The sequence below is a fragment of the Teleopsis dalmanni genome, chromosome 1 (genome assembly GCF_002237135.1).
Source record: "Teleopsis dalmanni isolate 2A chromosome 1, ASM223713v2, whole genome shotgun sequence".
NCBI lineage: Eukaryota > Metazoa > Arthropoda > Insecta > Diptera > Diopsidae > Teleopsis > Teleopsis dalmanni.
In genome coordinates this window covers 6,999,059-7,007,948 of record NC_051846.1, presented here as the reverse complement: position 1 = coordinate 7,007,948, position 8,890 = coordinate 6,999,059, and the positions used below count along the sequence as shown (strand labels likewise).

Genomic DNA, 8,890 nt, shown 5'->3' with positions numbered 1-8,890 from the left:
ATGAGATTGAAATTCAAGGTCGCACGCAATACCTGAAGCTGTTGAAAGATGGATTTATGACACTAAAAATTCTCGTACACAATCTGTTTCCATAGGAAAGTAGCTTTGGAGATTATGTGCCCAACAACAACAATAACGAATTTTATGACTTTTATGTTTTTTATATCTTAAACAATTATAGAATTTTAAATAATTTTTTTTAGTTTTAATTTTATTTTGTTTATGTATTTTCTCAGTACTTACCAATAATTGCATGAACTCTGACGCTTAACTGGGTGCGCACCACCAAAGAATTTTTGCGACTGTAAGATAAGCAAAAGGAAAAAAGAGGAAAAAATATACATTAGAACTTTGTGCAGGCAATGCATTATTAAATAATATTAAATAAAATTTTGTTAAATTATTACAGCACATATGATTACAAATAAGTGCAGCTGGTAAAAAGCTAAAAGCCAAGTTAATTGAAAATTTATAGAAACATTCTGACGATCAGTGCTCAGCGCTTAGCGCTCGCCAGTCTAAAGTATCTTTTGTGACCGACGAAGAGTAAGAATTTTTTGTCTATTGTTTGCACGTTTATACTTGGCTTGACTTTCGATGCTGATTACATTGCCAGTCAGCGTAGTCAGCGTAGTCAGCGCAGTCAACGCAGTCAGGCAAGCCGAGTTCAACGACCACTTAAGAACATTGATTGCTGAATAATAATAATAATTCCAGCGAGCACCAGAATATGTATAATTGAAAGAGGGTAAGGCAGAACGAACGGATCGCGAGTACTCACAGCACAATGTGAAATCAATGAAAAATTGTTCAAAATCGAATGAGAAGTACGCGCAAGCTTTCCACCAGCTAGAAGAGATGAAGACGGGCACGGGCTTAGCGCTAGATTATACCAGCGCGCAAGTACGATACCAAATTAACAATTTTAATATCTGTAATTGTATGTGTGCGATCACAGGTCGCCGATAAGCACGATAAGCACATATGCATATGGTTGAAAAAAGTTGGAGTACCGTACTAAGACGCCAGCCAAAGCGCACCATACCTTAACTTCCTATTTGGGATTCCATCTTTGAAGCCTCAGCCTCTGATGAGTTATAAACGACTTTGGCTTATAATTTTGCTTATAATTTTGTGCATCTCATTGTCAGCAAAGCAACGGCAACAGCAACGGCAACAGCAACGGCAACGGCAACACAATTGATTTCTGCAACATAATTGCGCAAAACGATATTACGAGTGTTTTTTATCGCTTATGTTATATGCCAAAAAGGATGCAGCCAGTGCCGCTGCCAGTACCAGTGCCAGTGCCGGCAGCACTGCGGCGGCGTTGTACTCGTAAGTCTTAAATTTTAAGTACTTTTGTTTGGATTATTTTGAGCACTGAGACAGTCGTCATCGTAATCTTGATGGCGCACATTTTGTTTTGTAATTTGCATGTCGGCGACATCTACACAAATTCCTCTTGTTTGGCATGTGGTAATGGGCCATGTTTATAATTTAAGTGTACAATGTCTCCTGTGGCCACGTCTACCCTCACCCTACCCTTTCCGCATGCGCACAGCTCGCTTTATGCATTTTTCATGACATCACGTTTCAGCCATAGTTTCTTACTTCAGTACTTCATAGTCATAGTTTCTTTTCAGTCTTTAGACTGATTAGACTGCGCAAGTATGTACGGCTAAGCCTCAGATAGTCTTGTATTATTTTAGTTTTGTGGGTTTGATTGGTTAAATACGGATTACATGTAAATTAACTGACATTTTTACGCTTCCCTTGCCGTATCTCAGCCAGTCGGCATTGGCGAATAGTAAATTGTCCATTCACTATTCGTTCGTTGAGGAATAGTTGAAGTTGTTGGCACGTTTTGCTTGTTTCGTTCACAATCATAAAAACACATTTAAAATAAATGTCTTACTCAAAGGATGTCTCAGATCCGCAATATCAGATATCATACTCGTACATAAAAGCATATAAAAGTTAAAGTGTAAATATGTTTATGACTGTTAACCATTATGGGGGAGTTATAAAAACTTCATTCAACTTCAAGAAGACATAAATCAATCGATAACAAATAACATAAATAAATTTCAACAATGACAGGAGTAGAGTCTTTTGAATTATTAAGTTTTCAATTAATAATTTCAGTTTATGTGCTTAAGTCAAATATAAAATATCCTCCTCTATAAAGATACAAAATAAGATTATGTGTCATTTATACAAATATGTTAAGAAGAAAGATATGAGGATAAGTTTAATTAAAAATATGGTCTCCTTGCATCATCGACCGAAATGGTAGTATCTTTTTGAACCACTAAAACTATCTCTTAGGATTGAATGGAGAAGATTTTCACCGTAATGTGGAAACTTCATTCCAGTAATTAAGAGGGAAATGTGCTCAAAAGGCTTAATAACTAGAAGTCTAGCTTCATTTTATCTAAGCCAAGAAAGGTAGAATCAAAAGAGATGTGTCGTATAAAAAGACTGAGTGCTGCTTCTCTGTTCCTTGTGTTTTACTCCTAGCAGAGCTTAATTAAAGAAGAAGATCGCTTTTGATTTTTTATGTTGACTGTCATTATTAATTTTTTCGTTATGAATTTAGCGGTTTTAAGATATTGTGTTTGTTTTTTCTTTTTTTGGAAAGTTTAAAATGTATAGAACATATACGACAAGTAATAATGGTGATCTCAGGACTCCATCACTTAAATTTTGTTACGATTATGTGATTTCTATCAATTCGGATTTCAAATTGTGCAAGAAACTACTCAGCAGGTATATTATTATGGTATTCAACAACTAGGAGTAGAATCAATATTTGAAGCAGATTTCTAAAATGGTTTTGACTACAAATCTCAGTTACTTTTAAAGCTCAGTTTGAAACTTCTCATTATGACTGTTACATTTCAATATCTAAGACTTAGATTATTGAAGAATATTATATTTTGGAATATTATATAAAAATAATATATATATATAGTGTAAAAATGAAAACTAATTCTTATTAAACATTTGCATCGGTTACCACAATTTATAGGATAAGGCCAATCGTTATAATTCTTATCTCCACAAAATAGGTGGAAATTTTTTGTCAACTAGACAGAAGACCAGGATGACTTCGTTATAATATTGAAGCAATATAACGTCCCATTGCTCATTATTAGAGCATAAAAGCATCACACACGAATTCTTTATTAGGGTTAGAGCAATGGTTGATATAGTAAAGGTAAATAACACGTTGTGACTAATCTGCTCAGGTTATCTGTTTAGTATCGGTTGCATATTTCCAAAAAATGCCAACAATTACAAGTGGAATTATATTTCATTAATATTATATTTTCATAATATACAATGAACAATCCTGTAGTCTGTAACATCAGTTCAATGCATATATCCTGATGGTTACTTTAAAAATATTCACAACCAACACACATACATATTTTTTCTTGTTGTATTCCTAGAAATCTTAGTTCTACTGATATTAATTATGGATATAATTTACAAACGTGGAGCTACAATAATGGTACAAAGTTCTCTCTAAACATGAACGAAATTTCTAGCCAAGTAATTATGACGAACGAACCACAGTTATGAACCTCATAACCACAGTTATGATATCTAACATTGTACTTACGATTTAGTACAATGTTTTCACATGCTTGGCTTCACTCTTAAAATCTAATACGAATTATTGAGTTTCTCAACATCATGATATAGTCCAATGTATTATATAAAACTGGATTATTCATATCTGTTCTACTTCATGCTCAATGCTGTATGATTGCCAATAATCTCAATTTTTTAGATAAGCTAGAATCTTTTATTAATACTAATATTACATATAAATTAATCTTTCTCCAATAAACGTAGGCGGCGCAGCATTATTGCAAATAATCTCAATTTAATAGAGAAGCTAGAATCTTCGATAAATACTAATCTAGGTATATAATAATCTAGCTCAAATTAACCTAGGGGCGCTGCATGTTTGCTAATAATCTGATTTCAATTGATAAGCTAGAATCTTTTATAAATATTAATATCACATCAAAAATTTTGTTCTTCTTGTTCGGATTAACGTAGAGGACGTTTCTATTCTACATTAATCTCATTCATCCGAAACTAATTGTATACTCTAGAAAGTTCTACGTAAGATTGTCTTATAAACTCTGTTATTTAAAGTATTATCCGTCCCCAACAAACTTCTTTCTATCGGCAAGTAAAGTAAGGTAATGATTTAATTTGCATGAATACAGTAAATCAGTTTTACCGCTCCAAATTTAAACACAGAAGCTTGGAAATTACCAATTCCTACGCTTTCAAACTTTATCATTATAGAAAAAATTTCCCGAAACTAATCCACGGCATATGTTCTTTTGAAGCTGGATTTGAGTTTTCTACAATTATCTAAGCAGCAGAATGCCACTTCAGCTGCATAAGATAATTGCTGCATTACAAATTAGAATCAAACTAGACTAATCTCACGCACTGTCATATACCGAGTGATGTGTCCGGGTATGAATGCATATGCATGTGAGTAAGTAAATGTTTTTTATTTGTCTTTAACATTTTAAAAGTAATTTTATCTTATATTCTGTTTTAGTATACTTTTTATTTAATTTATGCGGCATAATTTTCTCATAACTCATTTTATGTTTCGCGTTTTTACTCTGTTTTGCAGAATGTTGCCTGCAATTTTATCTGCAATAAATAATCAAGTGAAAGGCTTCCAAACATGTTACTTTCTGCCAAGCGGACTCACGTGCATTAAATAAAAAAACACCCACTCTTTGTAACCGCAACCTCTAAGCAGCGTTGCATACGAGCGGCGCAAGAGCAGCCAGTCGATATGGATATGGAACGTTACTTACGCATGCACATGGTTACAACCCCAACCAAATAACCAGACAGACAATGTAAACGAAAACGTACTTGTATCTCATGAACTCAACAGGAAGAGCGATCATCTTAAAGCGCAAATTGCCCCAGAAACCCAGTGAAAATATTACCATCACCATCGCCATCGCCATCGTCATCGTCAACGGCATTACCACTGCCAAAACATTGCCATCGCCATTGCCATCGCCATCGCCAACGTCAATTGTCAACTCTGCAACAGTCGAAGGCAACACTCATTTTAGTTGACTGGGGCAAGTTGCAAAACTCGCTTCCACTCGCTTCGATTGTGTTCCTGCACTGAACGTTCGGTTCGTATGGGTACGCAAACACAATGGGTTCAAGGTAAATTACACCGCTGTCCATTTCGCGCATAGGCCAGCCAGAAAAGTGAAACTAACACCAAAAATAAGCACAGAAATACTCGTACAGAAAAAAAAAAGATTAAAAAAAATTAAGAAAGGAAACGAGTACAAGTCAAATCTTTTGTATGAAAATATATTATGCGAACTTTCGACAGTTCTGGCAAATATCTTTCTTTTTTTTCGAGCTCTGGAGCTCCAGAAAAAAGATTGCTTAGCATTTTGCTGTTAGCTTAGCGGTTTTGTTCCACAAATAAATCTTTTGTTTGCGCAATTTTGTAATTTGGTTGCACGTCTGTCTGTACTTTCAAAACTAGAAATGAATTAACTTATAGTCGTGAAAGTGTTAATCGGAAAGAATAATCACAACCGCAATCAATGAAAAATGATGCCTTCGAGGCGAGCAAGGAAGACATAACTCAAAAGTCTCTCTTTTTGTCTGCCTTAGCAATGTAAGTAATGTTTCTATTTTAGACCAGGAAGTCTGTTCTTTAGACTTTCACATTAAGGAAATGGAAAAAATTTGAATTTGTTTTTGTATGGTATTAAACGATACAAAAGGTACTAACACATGGTAAAGTAGGAAAAACACATCTGCAGGAAATAGTTAATAATTGCACAAAGAAGATTTAAGTGTTGTTTAATTTGTAAGTAGCAAAATCATAATAAATAAGCTCTTCCCATTTGTAAATCATCAATAAAAGAACATAAAATTTGGTTACAAACAATAGAAAATATAAAATAGAAAATAATCGAAAATAAGAGCCTCTCAGCAAGGTCTTAGTTTATATGGTAAGCCATATGATTTTTTATTTGGAATTCTTTTCTCATTTTATTATCTTCAGAAATCTTAACCATCTGCGGTAATCACTTTTTGGCTCAAGCAATCACTCAATTCAAAATATATTGAATAAATAAATTATATATATGATGGGTATTTGGCAAGACTTGAACCAGCAAACTGATTGATCCGCAAAAGAACCCATTAATTATAAATACAATTTACTTATAATTTATTATTGTTTTTAAATTTTTAATTTAAAATTATTATATATTATTCATTATTCAAAATTAATTCGGTTCTTGTTATTCGTTTTCTATTTACAGTATTTATATGCAAAACAAACTCATGGACTTAGATTTGACAGATTCAAGCATACACTCTTATGATTCATACGCTATCTTCTTCTTTAGTGTGGCATGGTAGATAGGATATGACAAGATGAACGTATGACCAATGACCGTACATGAAGAAAAGTCCCGACTAGGCGGACGCATCCACCGTATTCACCAGATTTGGTGATTAGCATCTGTTTGCAAACCTCAAAAAAATGATTCAGAAAAGAAGATTTGGGTAATGAAAAAGTCGTTGTCAAAACTGAGTCATGTTTTAAGTCTAAGATAAAATATTCTACAAAGAAAATATTAAAATGTTAGAGAAGCGCTGAATGGATTATATTGAGACTACGCCGATGAATACAGTCGTTTTCTGCCAAAAAATTGTTGGTTTGCTGGCTATTCTTTAGATTTATTAGTCAATATTTTATTATATAATGTTAAGGACATTATTTTGATTAAGACATGATCAACCGTATGAGTATAGCTAGCCAATGTGCTAGACTTCAAAAAAATAATAAGCAGGCTTATACTGGATTCACACGAGTATTTTGTCAGCCATCAAAAATTTGAAATTGTCATCTGAAATCAAAAAGCTAAACATTCCTTAAAATTATTCACAATAGCAAAAGTTTGGACTACACAATACTGTACTATGGTGAACTGTTCAAGTTAAAATCAACTTGATTTTGATATTTTCAGCTGTCAAGATTCCCATATAAATCTTCTTGATTTGAACTTGTTTTGCTATCGATCGTGTAAAAACTTCCGTGTGAATCTAGTAAAAGACTATGCCTAGTGGATCTTAGTGTATCACAGGAGTCTCGTTGCTATATAAACAAATAATCCGTAACGTACATGAGTTTTTTCACATATTCAGACAGAGTCATTAAGAAGAAAAATAATGAAAGTGAAGATGATATAGCACATATAATAAGAACGTAGGCTACATTTGTATTTTTATTTAAGTGGCATCATAATTATATGGATCTATATTCGTATAACATAAATGACTATTAGTTTTGGATTACCTCTCCGTAGCATTGCGACTTTGGTGTCTTAAGTAATGTCAATCAATCGAATGGCATTACTTTATGTTCATTTATTTTTATAATTAGAGTGTATTTATAGATTTTAATCGAAGAAACCAACGTTTTATCTATTAGAAAATTGTTTTTAATACTCAAAATTCAGATTTTATCATTAATCATAAATCTTATTTCCCACAACAATATTATAACAAATTATTGCAGTGGATAATACTGCCACTTTGAGTTATCATAAAGATCTTGTGATGCTAACATAAATATTTAGTGAAGAAAATAATATATTTATCTTTTTCTTGAAACTAAATATTATAATATGTGGCATCACACTTTCATCAGATATTATACCCAAAAGCGTATTCCGCTTATTAAATTTCGTAAGGGTTCGTCTGGTACAGCAGCTACTGCTGCACCAAATACTGCCGTTGCAGGAGCTGCAGGAGCAGCTCCTGCAGGACCACCTGCTGCAGGAGGAGCTCCTCAAAATGTTTGTATACAATTTAGATACTATTTACTAGTTTGTTTTTGTATTGAATAATAACTTAAGTGATAGCTCTTAAATGAATATAAAAATACTTAATATTTTTGTTTTTGTTTAGGCTCCTGCCGCATCATCAAATGCCATAGAAGACTATGATCTTCCTGAACGTTATAAGCGCAAACCATTGACCGACTATGAGATTGAGTACATAAATCAAGGAGGTCCACCATAAGAACTCAATATGTTAATTGTAGCAGTATAACTATTTTAATACCAAATTATTAAACGAAATTTTTTAATATTATGGGAGCACAAATGGAATGAAAATAGATTAAGTTTGGTAACAAAAAGTTCTCATTTAGTTTCAAAGTATATTTCTTCAATAAATTAATAAAAAAGGTTAACGTTATTAAATGCAAACTAGCTCTTTTAATTGAAGTTATTAAAAATATTAAATTTAGTATAAAAATTATTTTAAATAAAATTGGAAAGGATATTATTAGTTAAATAATTTATAAATAATATTAAATTATTAAATAAATAATAGTAGAAAATATTAGTTAAAATTAATGTCATTAATTTTCTGCTGCACATATTCATATTTCTTGATATATAGCCAAGACGTTAAAATAAATTATAATTAAAAAGCATTTTATTTACCTAGAATTGAGGCCTTCAATATCTTCTGACTGTTCTGCCAAAGAGGACTCCAAGTCCAAATATGCTCCATAATCACCATCCTTGTAGACTTGTATAGCAGCATCATCGATCTGCAATGAAAGCAAAATGTTATTATCGAAAAAACGTTTATATTATTAATAAAGGATTATATATAATATATCATTCATAGTATATCAAAGTCTGATCTGATTCGCTGGTGTTTTTATTAATTTTTATATAAAATGTGTAGTTGGAAAAGTTAACAGTTTTAGATTTAATAGACTTATTTTTATCTAATTACGCAGCTGTGTAGGATATTATCAAATATTATGTTT

At 32.4% G+C, this 8,890-nt stretch overlaps 1 long non-coding RNA gene across 1 annotated transcript; it reads right to left on the bottom strand.

The window, feature by feature from the left end:
• Positions 1 to 243: 243 nt before the first annotated feature.
• On the bottom strand, positions 244 to 8,662 carry LOC119671333. The gene is made up of 2 exons (XR_005251806.1): positions 8,556 to 8,662; positions 244 to 302 (listed from the first exon to the last, which is right to left on the bottom strand). It is a non-coding gene; the product is annotated as an uncharacterized LOC119671333 (long non-coding RNA).
• Between the last annotated feature and the right edge of the window lie 228 nt (positions 8,663 to 8,890).